We start from the raw sequence: 21,575 nt of genomic DNA, 5'->3' as shown, positions 1-21,575 counted from the left end.
TACTAAGCTCATTGGTCTATGCTTTCCTTTTGTCACTCTGGATATCTCCTTCACTTTCTTATGCAAATTAAATGCATCATGCTTTGAACAAAGGATATCCAATTCATGACACTGTCTCCTCATCCATTCTTCTTTAGCCTTTTTTATTTCGGACTTGATTATTCTGTGTATAATTTTATATTGGTCAGTATCATTTTTATTTTGTCTACGATGTTCCATGAGTTCAAGAATATGATCAGTCATCCAAGACTGTTTCTTTCCCTGTTTTCCTCTCTTAAGGTGTTCATTACCGACATCTTTTATTATAATTTTGAAGTTGTTCCAGCTCGTATCAACATCAATTTCACTATTACTTTCACTTGCATTGTCTGTCAATTGTGCCAATTTTTGGTTTAAATCGGATTCCACTTTTTGTTTGACAATATGATTCTGCAGTTTAGTTAAATCTATCTGATTGTTCGGATGCTTTGTTTTCAATTCTTTCAACTTCAGTTGGATATCCGCTACAAGTAGGCTATGGTCAGAACCAATGTCAGCTCCTGGATAAGTTGTAGCACGTTTAACACAGTTTTGGTTATTATATTTTCTAAATTGAACTATTGCTAAAATGGATCAATGTATTATGCAAATAATAATATTATTATATTGTTTACAGCGGAAATCGTTTAAAACAAAGTGTGTGTGCGTAAGCTTTATGTATTTATTTATTTTTAATTTTACAAATTACAACAGGAATGAAAAACATTCTAGAGAGGGAAATATAGAAGTCTAGGCATTTATTACCAGTCATTAGCTGGTTTAAGTGGCCACTTAACGCACAATTTTAAAATACTAAATGTTATTTAATATTTGTAAAAAATTACTTATCGACTTTTCTATTTATTTAACTTTTTGTACATAGTGTTATTTGTACATTGGCGGGCTGATTGCCAAATGGCAATTTCTTCCAACCAACCAATAAAATAAAAGTTTAATTTTTGTAATTCAAGTTATAGAACATATTCAATAGAAAAAAATAATAAAAAGCTTAAGATATATAAAAATAGAAATAAACGTCACAAATTACCTTAAATCAAAACTATTACGCGATGGGAAAAAGGAAAAAAGAGGAAAGAGGAAAGGAGGAGAGATTAAGGAAGAGAAAGGAGATGTTAAAGTTTTACGATTAAAAAAAAACAATACTAACAAAGGTATGCAGGGAAAAACAGTAAGCATATAAACAAAAAATGCAAAGATATAAGCTTATGAAATAAATTATGTAAAGCAAACAATAAATAAAGTGTGACGGTAAATCCCTTTTTTAAAATCTTTAGTGTAGTATCTAAAGTGTTATTTTAGAAGCATTGCAACAGTATCCACCGCACATTCTACATATAGAGGACGTCTCAAACTTGTTCCAAATCAGTTTAGAGTACCATATTTTTTCCATAATATTTGGTTTAAGGTGGAAAATATATTTGCATAGGCTTGGGTAAAGGCTGCCCAATATTCCTGCCATGTGAAAAGTTGCTACTCCTTCATCATGACGAGGAGATCACCCAGTGGTAGTTAATGACTACAGTCCACTTTTTAGTTATTAAAAAAGAAAAATAATGTCGAGATGCCAGAGCGAAGTATAAATTATTTGAAATAGTACCTACCTAAGCAAAGAAAATTTCCAAATTTCTTATCTGAAGATAAGTGCCAAGTACCAACCTAACGGATCCATTTTGAAACAATGGCAATGCTTGAGTTGTTCCATATTTGAGTTATTGCTAATGTTTTGTTTTTATGGCCGACAAATGCATCGTTACATAACCACATAGAAACAAATTAATTAGATGAATACCCACATAAATTATTACATCATGTAATTTTTTTTCGAGCAATGTACATATTTCAGAAACGTAACAATGCAATAATTTATTTAGGTATATCTACTCATAGTTGTTTAGATTTAATAAGACTTAATATTCAAAATTTCGTATGGCAAAATGAAACGGATGTCATTTGGATAACATGTAATATAATAATGTTTTTTTCTCCCCTACATTGTTTTATTTATTAATATTTTTTTCCATTATAAACTATGATTAATAAAAAAAATAATGTGACTTCACCGGGGTTACCCATTCCGAGGACACTTAACAATATACTTTAAAAAATATTCTTACCTGTGACAATAAACAAAGAATATTGAAAAGATAATTCAATTAAAATAACACGTGATACAATAGAATAGCAATACAGAAAAACATAACATAAATAAAAAAATTCCAGATAAGATAACGTAATAAAATAATTGCATACAAATATTAAAATATAAATTTTACAAAATATACAACAAATTTTTTACTAAATAAAAAGATATCGTTAAATAAATCACGATATTTTATTTTTTATTTTATTTTATTTATTTGGATAACCAACAGCTATAATTATCTCATATTTATATAACAAAACAAATAACAAATAAGCCAATTACAGGTTTTCACAAGTAGCATCACAGTAAGTTAAAAAAGATTCTCGAACATAAAATGAATAGTAATTAAATGTAAATTTAAAAGAAAAGAAAAATACTACGAGTTATTTCGAAAGCAAACGCCGTACGTCATCAAGATTATTTGCAAATAAATCTTTTTTAAATGATTTATTTATTACATTAAAATTATTAAAAGTTCGCCATAAATATGAATATGTTGATAATATATGCTGCAAATACAAATTTAAATTAAAAATTACCTTCAGTACACAATTCAGACTCCAAATTTTTTCTACTGCTCTGCAATAACCAATTATGAGCACACCTTTAAAATATAATATTGTTTTTAGAATTTCTTATAGTGGTTGGTAAAGTGTTAAAAAATTTCGGTCCTAAGAAACAGAAATTTATTTGTCCAAAACTTGTATTCATAAAAGGACTTGTGTAACAAATGATTCCTGCCGATCTGGTTCAAATATTTTGTTGAGATCTCATTTCGTCATAAGTGATCTAGAAGTACATAAGAGTTTATTTTACAAACAGCTGCTTCATGTCTAAGATCTTATAATTCACGAAGAGTTAATTTTTTGGATAGGATATAAGTAATATGTTGATGATCTTTAAAATTAATTTTTGTGCCTGAAAAACAGGATCAAGTATATTCAGTTTCGGCACCTCCTCCCCATCCGATAATTTTATAGGTTGCTACTGATTGGGATATTGCAAAGTAAACGTTTTTTAGTGTAATAAGATCCAGTATATTACGTAGTACAAGAAAAATATGAGTCAGTTTTCTAAATTTTGTGTTAATATAATTGACATGAGGTACCCAGCAATTATTTTTATTTATTAACAAGTATATCCCCAAATATTTAATACTGTCGCACTTTTCAATTGGATTGCATGAACACTTTACTGATCTATTGTAACAAGAATGGATTACAAGTGGGTATTGGATTTGCAAGGGAGAAAGGCTTAAGTTTCGATTTGATTTCATAACTAACATTGAAATCCGAGAACGGACGCAGCAGCCTCCTATAACGAGCGTCTTGAGGATGCGGCGGTAAACCTGGCTTGGACACGTGCTGCGCATGCCCCAGGAGAACCTAAACCCAAGTTGCCTCTTCTTTACCAGGCTCCCGCTTTCCTAGATGGCCGTCGATGACAACCTTTTTATTTATTTTTTTATTAATAAATTTCATAAAAGGTACATGTTTTTTTAAAAATTCTATACATATCTACTTTTACACATCGAGTAAATGTTATCACTGTAACTCTCCAAAAAAGAGACTAAATCTTGTGCCTGGAATGACTTACACTGTTACTTTATTAATATTTTTTTCATTATAAACTACGATTAATAATTAAAATAATGTGACCTCGCTGGAGTTACCCGTGCCGAGGATACTTAACAATACATTAAAAAAAAACATCTTTACAAATGTATTTTAAATAAGAATAAACAAAGAAGACTTAATAAATAAAGATAATTAACCAAATGTTCAGACAGTTTTAAACACTACGTATTTATATTAATAATTAATATATAAATTGATTATATTTTTTTCTTCAGTGGTATTTTATCGATATTATTGTAAAACAATAAATATCGAGTCACCGAATTGTATTTCATCATGCCGTGTAGATTTTTGCTGTGGTGTGAAATGGGCAAATCATGCGATATCACGCAGTGGGCTCGTGGTTCGCACGTGCACAGCTGTCCAGTCTCCGTGAATGTACAGTAGGTGTGAAATATTTATTATTTTTTTGTTCAGTGATCATTTATTTTTCGTTTTTTTTTGTGTATCTACCGGTACCAGTAATATAAACAATATCGTAACAAAAATACTACCGAGTAAAAAAAGGTTACTACATTATCTCTGTTTAAATCACGTCTGAAGAAACATCTCCTTTCTCTTCCTTAATCTTTCCACCTTTCCTCCTTTCCTCTTTCCTTTTTATTCCTTTTTCCCATTGAGTAATCGTTTTGATTTAAGGTAATTTATTACGTTTATTTCTATTTTAATATATCTTTAGTTTTTCAATCTTTTTTTCTATTGACTATGTTATATAACTTGAATTATAAAAATAAAACTTTTATCTTATTGGTTGGTTGGAAGAAATTCCCATTGGGCAATAAGCCCGCCAATGTACAAATAACATTACGTATAAAAAGTTAAATAAATAAATAAATAAATATTAGAACATCTAATAACAGTAAATATGGAAAATGACTTGAAAACAATAATAGGTGTGAATTATGATTTGCATAATAATTCTTTATAGCTTTTCGGCGAAAATTAACTGTTGACACAGTGTGAAAAAACACAATAACGATTGTTATTATGCAGAATCATACGCAAATTAAAACAGCTTGAAATGAATGCTCACTCTGATATAATACTCTTTATACTAAAATTGTTAATTCGACTTCCTTGCTTGAAAATCATTGCGATTTGTATTTTATTATTCACTTATTCGCACGTACGATAAAGCAAGCAAAGAGTGTGCATTGTCAGAGAGTGCGCATCGCTATTTATTTGAAACACGGCTCCAAAGTTAGCAACACTGCAATTTTAATCGTTTGTCAATAGATAACCAAGGAAGTTTAAGCTATAGCTATAAGCTATAGCTATAAGCTATAGCTTAAACTACCAATCGGCGTGTCATTTCTTTCATTTCTCTGGATTTCATCTTTTCTATCTATATATATAAAAGGCAATGTTCGAATGGTTGTCCTCGATGGACTCAATAACTACCGGACCGATTTACGTGCGGTTTTCAGATAAATCTACATCTTTGCCCGAGAGGGTTTATAGCTCATAAAATCTACAAAAAAGTTACGAGCGTAAATGTTTTTTTTTATCAATCACCAGGTGGCATTCGCCGAGAATGCGGATGAAAAAAAATGGATGGATGTTATTTTTTGTGTGTAAAAAAGCTTTAACAACATTGCTTTTTTAATGTATCCCAATCAGATTATTTCATTAAATTCCTTAAAATATCTACCCATTTATTTCTTTTTTCTGAATTTTTGGTTAAACTAAAATAATATCAACTAACATTCGATACATTTTTGAAAATCGCATTCCTGACTAAAATGCACCCCTGAGCAGAGTTTGACATTTGCTAAAAGAATTCTTTATTTGAAAATAATTGATTATTTTATGTTTTGGAATTCAAACAAGTACTTGGGTACCTACTGAAATTAAATATTTGAAAATATATTATTTTTAGATTTGGAATTCAATCATAAACAAATAACTACTTACCAATGAAAAGTTCAATGTTTTTTATGTTTATCCGAATGGTTTTTACTAAAGTTTTTTAGTAAATTTTTGTAAGTGTACTTAATTATGTTTAATCTTAAGAGGAAATGCGGTCTGATTTTTCTTCATACAAACGTATTTTCTCTCTGCATTATGGCACTAGAGAAATGTTTTTTTACAATAACAACAACAACAAACTATTACGCCGCTTCCCCGTAAGAGTAGGCAAAGAGGATAGAACGCCATATCACTCTATCTTTGCATTTAGATCTCGTTTCCTCTACATTCATAGATCTTCTCGTGCACGCGCGCCGATTTGTCCAACTTATCCATCTCCATCTTCAAGTAATTGTTGGATTTGGTTTTGCCATGTCTTTCTCGATCTTCCTCTATTTCTGCATCCATGAACATTTGCATTGTAAATACTTTTAGCCGTTCTTTCATTGTTCATTCGCTCTACATGTCCAAACCAGCGCAGAGCTCTTTTTTACACATTATATGTAGATATTTACCATTGGCGTGTCCCTATATTATTTCTTTTTCAAAAAATAGTTTACTATGGGAACTAGGACCATCCAAAACCGTAAATAAGCACAGTTTTATCTGCTGTCTTCGGGCGCACGGTATACAAATATAACTATTTTTGAAAAATGCAAAACATGCCGATACAAAAAAATTTATTCTGATGCTCTGTCTAAAAAAATAACAAAATCGGTTCAGTTTTGAGGTGCGGAAAACGGTAGAGCGAAACGTAGATTTTGTCTATTTTAACAAAAGGTCTGACATGCAGTTGTCTTTTTCGCACAGTATCGGGGAGGTATCTGCAAAACAGTGACAAGAAAACAATGTGCCAACACCTATTTATCAAAATTCTCTGTCCTCACAATTATTTATCTAAACCAAAACACAAAAATAATCATGTATACACACATATCTAATTTGGACTAAATACAGTAATTAAAATCAAACTTTCGATTGTCTTCATTAAATCTATTTGCTAAGTTCTCAAATCTGGCAATAGCAAAGCATTGCCGGGTTCAGCTCGTTTCTTATAAAAAGCAATTTATGTGACTACTATAGGAAGTCTGTGCATTATGTTATTTTATTTAATGATCATTTAACTTTTTTAAGTGAATTTGGTTTTGTCGCTGGATGTCTTTTTATAAATATTTTTTAAGTGTCGACAAATAGGTGCCAAAGTTAAGAATACGCACCCAAACAGTACTCTATAGAAGTTGCGTATAATTAGATACAGAAAAAGAAGAACAGAAGAAGGAAAGATCAGAAAAATAAACAAAGCTGGGAAGAAACCATGAGCCGATGGGAAGCCAATGAGTTTAGATAATTATATGATGAGACAGGTTTTCCGTTGCCCTCTTTGCAAAGAGGCATACATTGAGCCACTGGAAGGAAATTGTATCCAATTTTAATTTAATACTGATTTGTGTACGAAAAATTAACAACGCATTTTTTTTTAAATTTGATATGATAGGAAGTATTTATTTAAAAGGGGTGCTTTCACACAAGAATATTTCACTGTCCCCAGACTGGTACCTGAAGCGTAAGGCTGATAATATTAGCCTTATGAAACAAAAATGATCAAGATATGCTACAATTGGTGGACCAATGCAGTGTCCTATGAACCATTAGGTGCGGAAAGCGAATGACGATGATGATTTCATAGACACTTATTGATTCATAATTGTTTTAAAAAACACGTGATTTTTTCCTATTGACATATTAATAAGGAAAAAAAATAGGCAAATCAAACAATGATTTTAGTATACTAAAACAGTCCTGTTTTATTAGACTCGAGTCAGTGTTTGATATTAATAAACTTTCATACGGAGTTCTACAAAATAAACTTTAAGTCAATAAACAAAATATATCCTTTACATTTACGTATTTAAATTCGGAATAAAAATATTATTTTTTTAAATTATCGAACCTCGTACACCACATTTTTAAAAAAAGGATCCTGTAACTTTGCCAATAATTTCTCTATGGTCCTTGACAGTATATGCAGCCATAATCTATTTCGCATGGTAGGGTTTGAACAAATGAACAAACTCTAATGAAAGTCCAACCCCTATGCTCTAAAGAGAATGTCCCCTACGAAGGTACGCAGCAATATTTCACCCCCCTAATATATTTTTCATACAATGTGCCCTTAGCCCTTATATTTTGTGAATTTGGCTCTTTGTACCTACGTAATCAATAATGCACAAAACATTAAAGATACTTCGAGCCATGCAAATTTCAAACAACGTTTACAACGCTTAACTTTGCATACTGCATAATGCATGCATAATGGGTGTTCCTGGGTTACTATGCTGGGTGTCATTCGCACTCGTTTCCGACGTTTTAGATTACATTACAGCGTACATCATCAGGGTTGATGTTATTTATGTAGATATATGTTATATATAACCCGCTTGTCATCAAATCATTTTTATGTTGCTAGAATTCCATTTACAACGCGCTTTTTAGCTGCAAGATGTTTTTTGAGTTTTGAGAATAGGTGTCTCAGAAGAATCTTGGGTGTGCAGTGGTTTGACTTTATAAGGAATGAAAAAAAGGAGATTGGACGCAGTAAACCCCGGTGAGAACTGTCGTCAAGCGAAGACGATACGGTTGGCTAGGCCATATACTGCGGATGAAAATATACGCAACGTCATGTTCATAATACTAGACACTCCAATAAGGATCTGATCCTACAGAGAGGAGTAAATACTTTTTTGGCTCAAAGGCAGCAATACTACTCGTATATAGGCCTAAGGATATATAACCTTATCCCAGATTCATGGACATGTGGTGGGATTGCCAGGCTGAAGAAGGTGTTGACTGCATTTTTAATCTGTATTGATCGGAGGGAGTCAGATAAATTGTTGTCCGATGTAGAAGGACGTAAGCTGATTTCTTGTTTTACTAGTAATGACTTAGGACTTAGGATATAGAGATTTTGGTATTATTTATGTTTTTATTGTATATTAATTATTTAATTTTAAGACTGAAAAAGCACACACAATAATAAAACTGCAATTACTTTTTAATATTATTATAAAATACATTATTTACTGCCTTAGAATGGGGACGCTATCCCTAGTTACTAGTTAGGCAGTTTAGATGAACCACCAGCAAAAATAAAAAATATATATGTATACTTTTATTACTGAATTAATTTATCGTATAAATAATTCATTGTAAATTGCTGTAATGAATATGTAAAAAATAAATTAATTACAAGTTTTTTAACAAGCGATTTTGCCGTAAAGATGTTTATAAAATAAAATGAATAAATAGTAGGTATTTCCACGATTCTTTTATAACAAACATATATTCACTACTTATTTTTTATCTTACACTCTTTACATACAATTTTAAATGTATTTACATTTATCTAATTTTTATGTTTTCCGGAATTTCTTCAAACTACTTTAGTTCTGGACAGTTCTAAGGGCCGGTTGCATCAAAGTTGGTATAAATTGAGTTTAAAGTTAAATATTTAAACTTAGTTAAGGCTCAAAATCTGGTAACTGAAAAATTCCGTTGCATCAACATTATTTTATTTAAGTTAAAGTTAAGAATGTTGCCACTGTAAAGGTTCAAGTTTCACCCGAAAAATTGTTGGGATTTTTGCGCAAGCACGTACTTGTTTATTTAAATGTAGCAATACACGTGCCCCGCGACGCGTCTTTGGGCACAAACGTTTATATTTCGTTTAAATTTTTCGTGCGTGCGAAAGGGCGAAGCAACACTGCGCATTCGGAGAAGAAAAGAACAAAAGGGACATCGTCCTTTTTGAACTAGATAAAAAATTAAAAGAGCAAAAGCTAAAACAAAAACAAAATGAAGAACTTTTTACTCTAGAAATAGAGCAAAAAAGTGACATTTTTCGGGCAACTATGGCAGCCTTAAATGCCCAGAAAGAGTTAACTGAGCTCAATCTAGCTCTATTTAAAAATAAATAAACAGCATTTCAGTACAGTGATGATTTAGATTTATTTTACACCACGCCCGCTGATGATCAAGTCCCGTGTTTTGAAAAATAATTAACAATTAAAAATTCAAGAAATTAATAGTTCTTTACTTTTTTGACATTCGAAATATTGCGATAAAGTCGGACTCTTCCCACAAAAAATGGTCCGTTCGTGGTTTGAACAGTTTTTTTTTTTCAGTTTAGAATATACTCGATGATAAATTCGTCATCGGAAGACGAAAAATCAGATAAAATTGACATTTTGTGCAACTTTTCACAGATCGATTAATTGATTTCAACACTCACGATGCTTTTTTGACAGATGGCAGATCGCATTTAACTTTAAACTAAACTTTAAACGGCCCCCTAGCGGCCGGTTAAATAAAAGTAACTTTTTTGTTAATATTTAGTTAACTTTTTTTGATGCAACGCATTTTGACATAAAATTAACTTTTATTTGACTTAAGTCCTGAATTTAACTTAACTTTTGTCGATGCAACCGGCCCTAACTCGAGAATTATGAAATATGCAATGTAAAATTTATTAACATCTTCAATTGCTTACAATTCACGCAAGAAGAAAGTATTTTATTCGCCTGACTTCCCCACATGAATAAATTGTTTTTAATTTGTAATAAATTAAAACTACCGATTGGGCATTTAATATCGCGTTCAAGCAATAAAAAAACCAAAGTTTAACCATGAATTCAAATCAACACACGAATAGATTGAAAGATATTTTAGGTTTGTTCAAATATTTGTAAACTAATATTGGAATTTTACCTTTTTGGGATTTCATCTAAGAGAGACGAAGGAATATGTAGGGAGTGTACAAATCTTGAAATTAACAGGGCAAATTTCCTGTCGTTGGCTAGTTTAATTGATCAGTTTACACACTGTGTAACATTCATATTATGGTCTTTTCACGTTTTTTTAAATAACCAAAAAATTACGATAAATCAATTAAAAAATTTCCGTACGACGTCGGATAAATTGTACACGATGCCGATAGTTTTAAAGAAGAAATAAGTATGTTTTGAGTAGCTAAAAAACATGACGTTTTATGTCCTATAGTCCTTAAAATATAGCTTGATTAGAATGACAGCTGTCAAACTAATTTCATTAGTGATGGAAAATTACTGATCACTGATCAAATCGATTGTATCAGTTATTTCATGCAATCATGAAACTTTGTTTCCGAAAATTGATATAAAAAACGCAAAAAACAAGCTTATTATAGTGTGTTTAACACAATTATTTACAAAAAACAAGACATACACTTTTATATACTTTTTTCATGAACAACATCGAATTAATTATTTTTTTATTCGATTAATTTGTCCCATCTCTAACGTTTTTTGCAAAATGATATAACCTTGTAAGAACGTCGTTAATAATTAGGTTTATTTTAGTTATTTTTAGTTTTAAAGCTGATTTTATAAAATTAATTTTGATTTATGTGTCAAGCATTGTATAAAAAAAAAATAACACGCCAGATACGAATGATTTTTCGTGTGCCAATATAAATAACTCCTTTGACGTTAGTACAAAGTTATGTCGTCACTTTTTCTGAAAAATGCCATTCTAATCAAGCTATATTTTAAGAACTATCAATGATATACGGCAGGTATCACGTCCCCGCTTAATACTGCCCTGCTTAGTCTAAAAGTTGTAACTGAAAAAAAAGTTTTGCGTTTTTTAAAAATAGATATTCGATAGCCTAATATATTTACTAAACTGTCAAGTCATTTTCATGTTAAATTTGCAATTCAGTAGATACGACCGTGTTTGTTAAAAGCGCACTTAGCGGGTATTAATTGTGATGTGTGACGTCATCATTCGGGATGCTTCGGTATCATTTGTAAATACATCTCCCGTTCGACAAGTTTCAGAACCGCTCAGGTGCTCGTTATCAATAAGCACTGTTTAATTTCATAACACCACAAAATCGCCTCTGAGTAGCGCCTGCTTACGTCACTCAACATAAAAATACTTATCTGGTTAAAATTATTTACTAACAATTCTTGTTGGCATTCCATTGTAATGATGTAATAACTTTTTTAATTTACACAAACGTTATTCATTTAAAATACTTTTACATTTCCCCTTATTTGTTTGAACAATTAGCGCTTTCATCCTCTAATGGGCATCTTCAGACTGGTGAATATTATACAATGTAAGGATTATTTATATAAAACTAAATATTATCTTAAGAGTAGGTACATTTAAAAATAAGTTGAAAGAGATACAATACGCTATATTTTAATGGAACAGAGTGGGACAAATTATTGAAACATGAGTTCGGTGTACTGTAAGAGAGGATTCTATTTTGAAAAAAATTAAATATTTTATTACAATGTACAGGGTCCAACTAAGGGGGCTAATAAGGGTGAGTTTTTGAATTCTATCTGCTGATTTATTAAAATTCTATCGAAATTTTTTTTATCCTATTTTTTTCCGAAAGTTCTTATATATCTAACTTTGGACCTTTATATCCTACATGTAAAAAAAATATATCTTTTGATTCGTCAACATTATGTTTTAACTCGTTTAAATGTGATGCATAGTTTGAAATAACGTTTTATCAATATATCAAACTTGACTTGTTTTCATTAGTTTCTCGTCTTCGCCATAAATGTATTTTAAATGAATTAGGTTTGTTTCGGTTATTACTGGGGTAGAGGACGCGACAGGTATCTCAATCTGACACGTCTGCTATTTACGAAGCCACTTCAGGTGGATTCCGAAACATCCCGAACAGATGACGGGTCTTTACGAATATGACAGTTAATATTGGCGGCCTCCGCGGTGTAGTGGTCAAGACGCCTGACTCACGCATGGAAGGTTACGGGTTTGATTCCCGGTGAGAACACAAAAATTAAAATGTGAATTTTCTCAAGCCTGGGTGTTGTGTGATGTAATTCACCTCTGTAATTGAGCCTCCTGACCGCTGTGGTGCAAAAATAAATAAATATGAATAATTACAGGATGTTCCCCCTACCACGATGCAGAACCAACCTGCCAATGTTATGCCGGTAGGTAGAGCAATCGTGTTATTTAATCGTATCACCTCGGATGTCGATATATTTCATGACAGTGGGATTACTCTTAAGAGGGCAATTTCCAAATTGTAAAATGTATGTCAATTTTACATGTCTTTATCCTCTTTTTTATTTAATAAATCTGATGTGTCTATTTTGTAATGTGTTGAGAATTAATTGGATACTCTGTAATGTTCTCAGTGTAATTAAAAATAAATAAATGAAATACATCCCGGTTTTATCTACAAAGTTAAATTAAGTTTTCAGTATAAAAAATATAATATTTACACATTTTTTTTCTAAACATGTTCAATTACAGGTTAACGAAGAAAACATTTTTTTTTTTTTACAAATAAACACATTTTTGTAAATAAATATCGATTTTACTTCATACCGTCTTGATATGTACCGATGAAGATAGGATTTGTAATTGCCCCCTGGGCCAAGTTGAGGGCAGCGTTTAAAAAAGGCCGCGTTAACTTCTTTATTTGGTCCATTCATATTGTAGGAGATCGCCCATTTATTTAACTAACCATAAATTAAAACTGTTTTCGTTTAACCTCACTTTATCCGCGCCTCCGGTTACCGGAACATAAAAAACCTGACTTTTACTATACATTCTGTTTCCATATTTCCCATTGATTGGGTCAGATGTATGTATTTAACAAGATCGTGCAATCATTTCACTTACTTAACTAATTTATTCCAGAAATTTAATGAAATTGCTGTTTTCCGTTCATTTGAGAAATTTCTAATGGATCGATATAAAATGAATGAATTAAAAACGCGAAGACCATTAGTTTTACATTCAAATATCAGAAGAAAACTAGAAATAAAATGTATGGGAAAGTAACTGCTAATTTTTTATTTTTTTAAATTTTAAATTTTGGATTCTTTATTTGGATAACCAACAGCTATGTTTATCTTATATATAAACCGCCCGATTATAGTTAGACCGAGAACGATAGAGAAAAGAGTGTTGTGCATAGTTAGTGCTACAGATGGAATAAATACTTTTTTCTTGTCACGCGTAAGGTGACATTTAGATTAATTTTGGAAAGTAGGTTAAAAGAGTCTACTTTATTATTTAATAATTTATATAAATAGCATAATTCAGATATACTGCGTCTATTTTCAAGGGTAAAAATCCATTTTGTTCAGCAGATTAATTTTGTCTGTTGTTGAATCAAAAATTTGCAAAGTTTTTGTTCTAAGCAATAAAGTTAAATCGCGTCTCTACAGCTACAGCTGTAGCGCATTATTACTGTAAGAAAACGTCTTTATTTAATTATTATTAGTTCGACGCCTACGAAATTAGTTACAAATCTATATGTAGGACGTTTTTCAGGTTTTAAAATTACCGTATTGTTAAAATTTTTACACATGACAAAACACGTCACACGAGTATTATACATACATACGCAGTCTAACACCACAAAAAAATACTCCCACGGTACTATTGCAATAATAAAATAATACACAATGCTAGGGTTTTTTGTAGTTTTGTAAATAATGCCATTCACACAAATCCTGTCCAAAATCCAGGTAAAATTCCAGAAGCTTTGAATGGTGCTACTTTTTTCTTAATCGGGAATGAACTTGAAAAAGGACTTATAATATGTTTTCAAACTGTTTTTGAAAAAGGGTATTTTCGTGAATAGGTAGTAACGTTAAAAACATATTAAATATTTACCATAGAGCGGATGTTTACAATGAAAAACTTCAATCCTAAGAGAAATTGGTTACAAGAAATGTTTTCTTATGCGCGATTAAAATCAAACCATTCAACTATGGGGAAAAGTTTCTTAAAAATGTACGAAAAAAATATAAAAAAACATTTTTATAAAAACGAATTATTTGAACGACGCCACTATAGTCCTTAAAATGTAACATGATTAGAATGACAGTTGTCAGAAAAAGTGACGACATAACTTTGTAGTAACATCGGAGGAGTTATTTATATTGACACACGAAAAATCATTTGTATCTGGCGTGTTAATTTTTTTTTTTTAAATACTTGAAACATAAATCAACATAAATATATAACATCAGCTTTAAAACGTTAAAGCTTTAAAAAGAAAACTAAAATGAACCTAATTATTTACGACGTTCTTACAAGGTTACATCATTTTTCAAAAACGTTAGAGATGGGACAAATTGATCAATGTAAATTGATCGAATAAAAAATAATTCATTCGATGTTGTTCATGAAAAAAGTATAAATGTCTCAATTTTTAATGAATAATTGTGTTCAACATACTATAATAGGCTTGTTTTTGCGTTTGTTACATCAATTTTCGGAAACAGAGCTTCATGATTGCATGAAATAACTGATAAAATCGATTTGTTCAGTGATCAGTAATTTCCCATCACTAATAAAATTAGTTTGACAGCTGTCATTCAAATCAAGCTATACTTTAAGGACTATAGATAATGATAAGATAATTGTGGAAGATTTCCGGTTTACTTGCCGTCTACGGACCAATCGGCGGAACTGACGGAGAAGAAGCGAAAGAGAATTTGAGACGTCGCATGCGGAGTATTTTTAGAAATACAAAACTTTGAAAACTCATAGCGCCGATAACGCGATAAATAACATTCAAAAAATATATTTTTTGGCTTAGTTTAATAGTCTATTAACAAATAAAAAAATCTTTGAAATTCCCCGTTCTAAGGGCCTTACTAATAAACTTAATATAAAGTTACGCCTAAGAATATTTGTTTCGGATTCATTATCTTTTATTCAAGTGTCAAGCCATTCCTTCCTCTGATTCCGGTGGTCCTTGTTTTGAATCCCAATGTACCTACTCCTCCCTGACGGCGAGTCAAAAAAGCAACGCGCGACAACACAACAATAAAACACAACAATAAAACACAACAATAATACACAACAATAAAACACAACAATAAAACACAAAACCAAAAATCGTACCGCGAACGTGATAGTGATTTCGAATCACTTACGTACAAGGAAACGTTCAAAGTGACCAGTACAAACGATAACGGTGTTTTTCTGGACTAGTGCCAAAGGAAGGAAATCGTAAGTCCTTACTCCTTTCATTAATTCCAGGATTGACACTCAAAACCACAACGTCATTAGTTTACCTAAAATCAAACGTTCCCTGTTTTCTTCGAACACGCGTATCGCGAGAGGGCAGGCCTTGTTTACAGTCCCGAGGTCGAAGGTATCGAGCATCCAACAATATTATTATTTACCACTATGCCCAGCGCCGCAATTCTAAACGCTCTCGCTGCCGTAGAAAACACTTTTACAGCACATATTTAGTATGTAAATACGCGCTATAGCTGCGTACCAGCCGAAGCGTAACTTTATACCAGGTTTTTAGTAAGGCCCTACTGATATAAATATCACCATCACCATCATTCCATTTCCGCGACTAATGGTGCATAGGGCACTGCATTGGTACACCAACTGCGGCGTATCTTGTTCATTTTTGTTACATGAAGGTAAGATGATCAGCCTTACGCTTCAGGTTCCAGTCCAAGGAATATGAAATAGTATTGTGTAAAAACACCCTTTTAAATTATTATTTCATTGGAAAGCCAACAGACATTTATAAATGTATAAGATACAATTATACCATAAATACATATCATAAAGTCCAATTAGAGGCTTCCACATAATATTGTTATTGTAAATGTTGTCACATAAAAATTATACATAACATAAAATAAGTAATCATACAAAACTTATAATATTACTAGAAATGTAAATTTAATACATATTATTCAAAATATATCTACTTTTAAATATTGGTCACACAGTTGCACATTATAATATATAATACAACTATAGTTGACCATACAGTGTTCATTTATTATGTGCCTACATACAGAACTGCACATAACCTGCATAATATAGGCTGTGGATGCAAGGCGCGACATCATAACTTGAATTATTTTTGGACATTTCACTTTTAAAGGAATTTAAAGATATGTTATTAATATCAATACAATTTAATTTCTGATTACACATATTGCAGGTTCTATTTACAAATGAATTTTGAAAAGATTTAGTGCAACATTTAGAAATTTTAAAAAGAGATTGGTTTCTGGTCTGCGTTACTGGGACTCATAAAATTATTCATGTCAGAAATGTCGGGAATCGAACCTGAGACATCTTGCATGGTAGTCAAACGTACTTACCACTAAACCACGAGGAAGACTATAAATGTAATAATCAAATTATGTAATAAAATATTTTAAAGGATTAATGTAACAAGAAAATCATAAAGTTACTGTTTCTCTAAAGAAGTTCAAAAGGTTCAGTATGTTTTAATCATCAGGAATTGCCACTCCCACTATTGTTGCATCGTCTGCGTAGCATCTGCTGTTAACGATCTTATCTCCCTAAGCCCTAGATTTGCCACTTCCTCCATTCTTGAAAGCGTTTTTTTGCTTCCAGTCCAGGGACTATAAAATATTCTAGTGTAAAAACACAATTTCTAATCAATATTTCACCACAACCATGTCGGGAATCGAGCCCGAGACCTCTTGCATGGTAGGCAAACACGCTGACCATTACACCACGAAGCCGACTATAAATGTAAAAATTAAATTGAATAATAAAATATTTTAAAGAATTAATATAACAAGAAAATCATAAAGTTACTGTTTTCCTTTGAAAAAGTTCAAAAATTTCAGTAATTTTATCATCAGGAATTGCTGACGTTAACGACCCTTTCTTCCTAAGCCCTAGATTTGCCACTTCCTCCATTCTTGAAAGCGTTTTTTGCTTTTATATTTTTGCGATATATTTAGTTATAAAGATGTTAAATTTGCTTTGTTTCTTTGTCGTTCTAAATATGTGCTTTTTAAAATTTTTTTTTTTTATTCAAGTCCCGGACTGAGTTTTAGTAACTCCTGGGAATGAAATTCATATGTATTACAATTTGTTTTATATGATTTACAAATAATAAAAAAAAAATAAAAACCAAAATAAAATAAAATAAAGACCATTATGTTAGTGTCCAACATAGGCCAACTAGGCTCAATTCTTCGATTCAGAGATTTAGCTGACAAATTAACCCTCGAAGGGAAGACATTTGTTTTTGGCACGTCCAATAAAATGCATTGCGAATTTCGTTAATTACATCACTCATTATTGTTCCGTAAAACGACATTTGTGATTGTACCCACTTTCACAATACCGTTTCTTCAATGAATTATGTCACCAATAGAATTTATTTATAATTCTGCAACTATTTTTGCAACATCAAACAATGCAAAATTTAACGGAAATTGGCGTTCAATTGTTTCTATCCCATTCTCGAATTATAAATTCAAGCCAAGTAGACAATGAATTGGCGAACATTATCTAACGTCCGATTATTATTTATTTCAAAACTCTTTTCAGGATATTAAAATGGATTTTCAGATACAACGGTGTTCAAATGAATAATGTACTCATAATTGTATATCGACTTTAAAACATTTCATTTCATTTTAAAATGATAAATAGTTTACGATATGGTAAAATGGTATAATTATAATGGTTAACTGTTTTTTAAGTTTTTTGTTTTTTTGTTTTTTTGTTTATTCAGAAAAACAACAGCAATACAAAAAAAATATACACAACATTATAAAAAAAACATAGAATAAAGCCAAATCAGTTTTCCACATAAATACAATTATAAAAATCCAGTTCAGTTAGATATTAATTCATAGAAGTGCATGTGTGCGAGTTTTTTTTGTGAGGATGCGTGTATAAAAAAGTGGAGTGTGGTTTTGGTAGGTATGTGAATATGTGTGTGAGTGTATAAGGGTGTAAGGGTAGGTTTATGGATAGGGTGAGTGTGTGTTTGATATGAGTGAATAGAAACAACTTAAATTTATAATGTAAAAATATTATTTTTTTTATAAAGAAACATAATTTTTTTCATATAATATTTTTTTAATGTTGGTTTTAAAAGTGAGTTTACTGCAGTTAAATATGTTTAGGTTATTGAAAAATACATTAAAGGGGATTGTACCAGATAGCATAAGGCAGGCGAAACATATGAGCATATGTGTATATTTTAAATTCTGTAATGTCCTGCCGGTAAAACAACTTTGTAACTACAAATTGATTGTGGATCATTTTTTTGATCCGAATTATAAAAAAGAGTGTCCCACACTCACAACACTTGATTAAAAACTAAAGGCTTCTTGATAGTTCCCCGAATTACAAATAACTTCGGAGAATAAATATAAAATTTCGTTATTCCAAGGTTGTTCAATGATCTCCCACAAACAATCATCAAAATGAAAGATCTTTAAATGAAAAAAAAGAACGGAAGAAGTATGTTTTGAATACGTTATAGTGCCTGTTAACAAATAAATTTGAATAATTTAAAAAATAAAATAATGTAAATTAAACCGTCATAAAAAAAATGTGTCCCACGGAAAAGTCTTTAGACTTAGTAGGTAACAAATTGTAATATGTAAATTACAATATATAAATTACATGCCTTGGGTATAAGAGATCCATTACTCTCATTTATTTATTCGTATCTTACCGGTAGGAAACAAAATGTTCGGATAGATAACTATTTGTCAACCACTTATGATGTTACAGCGAATGTACCCCAGGGTGCCTATTTGGCACCTCTGCTTTTCAATTAGTTTATTAATGTTTTTTTTTATCAATTAGTATTCTTCAACATTGTTTAAATTTCTTGATTAGTGTTTTTTTTTCTTTTCTTTTCTCAATTTTATTTAAAAGTACAAAATATTTTTTTTTATCAATTATTTTAACAGTATGTATTTATGTGTATATTTATATTAGTTACCTAAGTAGTAGATTTAAATAATAATACATGTAATTTAAAAAAGAAAAATCTTCGTTTAGTGCTATTCAAAATTGTTTCAACTTTTTAAAAAAAAAATAATATGTGTCGCTTTCTTATTTTTTTTTTTTTCTCTTTTTTTTACAGGTTCAAAATATTTCTATCACCAAATATTTAATTTTTCAAGTATTTTTATAATTAGTTATATTATTTTTAAACCGTGTATCCTTTTTTTGACTCCTTAATTTGTAAATAACTGTTTAGTAATAATTTCTTTTAAATACTAAATTTTACTTATTTCACGTACATGTATGTATTTTATTATATGCAACTTAAATGTAAAAGGTACTAAGTGCCGTTTATTTAAACAAAATAAATAAATAAAACAAAAATGATGTTGCTAAATCTTTCTCTAACTCTCGTTTTTGGCTCTTCGCGGACGACAACAGAATTCTCAAAATAATTCAAACTTTACAAGACTGTTTTCCTCTTCAATCAGACATTTACTCTTTTGACCGATGGTGTTAAGTCAATAAATTAGAACTAAGTATAAAACATGCAAAATAATGTCATTTCATGGAACAAAACAACCGACTTCCGTCGAGTACCTAATATAAAACTCTAAAATTGATGTAGTTAAGTTCATCAGATATTTGGGAGTTGCAATGGACTATAAACTGACATACAACGAGCATATAGATAATACAGTAAATAAGTCACTGAAATTACTTGGCTTCATAAACAGAATAACCTCTGATTTTACTAATGTCCGTACGATCAAACATCTTTTTTGCTTAACTGTTTGCCCTTTTCTAGAATATGCCTCCGTGGTCTGGTCATTCTATTTCAATCGCATAAATCACATTGAATCAGTCCAACATTGCTTGCTTCGAAAATAATCTTGGATGCTTGGACTAGAGAGAGGTAATTATTATTATGCTGATATAGAGTCAATGTTAAATATTTCTAGTCTACAAAAACGTTGAACTAACATTGATTCTATATATATGTTCAGCATACTAAATGGTATAATCGATGTTCCATCATTACTGGGACAAGTAAAATTCAATATTCCGACTCGTGGGTTGAGAAACAATCAAGAACTGTTCATCGATCAGCATAGAAAAAACTTTGATCCTAATTCTCCAATGACCCGTCTTAGTCGTATTGTGAACTCAAGACAAGATCTGGACTTTTTTGGTTTAAGTTTACAGCGATTTAAACGAGCACTAAATAAATAGTCCAGATCTTGTCTTGATATCCATTATATTTGTCAATGCTTCTTTTCTTTTTTTGAAATGTTTTTAACTATTCTTTTACTGTAATATTAAAACCCCTTTTAATTGTATAAATGGACAATGTCCGTTAACAAATAGATTAATACATGTATTTTAAAATATCAAATAAACTCTGCTCTGCAGCACTGAAACTGAATTGAAGCTTCCGCATACAAGTCCCTAGAAAATAAAAATTACGGAACATATCGTGGGCATACAAGAAAAATTGACCAAGTGACAAAATCAATAAAGTTCAGGGGAGCCATTTTAGTGTTTTTCTAGAGTTCAATTGCTTCTCAAAGATCAGATTTTTCAAGTAAGTGATTGGTAATTTTAGATTATATGTACGGTACTTTCAACTTTAATGTTAAGTATAAACATTTTTTTTTTAAATATCACTTTCATAAAAAATAAATAAATTGAAAAACTTAAGTCAGTTTTACCTGTAAAATTTTTCATGAAATTTGGCAGATGATCATTTTTGTTCTATTTATTGAGGGAGGTAGTATTTTATTTTATTTCATTTTATTACGATAATTTATGTTTTTGGGATTTTTTATTTCAACAATCCATTTTTTTTATATTTATGAAGGTTAAATAGACATAGAAATACAAAATAAAACAAAAGAACAAATAATTAAGACGGGTTACGTAATAATCTAAAGAATAAATTTAATGAACTTTCTATGAAAAAGACCGTATCTTTCAAATACAAAACGCGTACTTACTTACTAACTACTAACTACTAACTCTAACTAACT

At 30.6% G+C, this 21,575-nt stretch overlaps 1 protein-coding gene across 1 annotated transcript in view; it reads left to right on the top strand.

Moving 5' to 3' along the window:
* LOC148280499 (uncharacterized) overlaps positions 1–21,575 on the top strand; it is a 215,475-nt gene that overhangs the window by 62,655 nt on the left and 131,245 nt on the right. The window lies entirely within an intron of this gene.

Source organism: Micrasema longulum, unplaced genomic scaffold (assembly GCF_059751315.1).
Source record: "Micrasema longulum isolate JH-2025_06_02 unplaced genomic scaffold, ASM5975131v1 h1tg000575l, whole genome shotgun sequence".
NCBI lineage: Eukaryota > Metazoa > Arthropoda > Insecta > Trichoptera > Brachycentridae > Micrasema > Micrasema longulum.
This window is presented reverse-complemented; position numbering and strand designations above follow the sequence as displayed.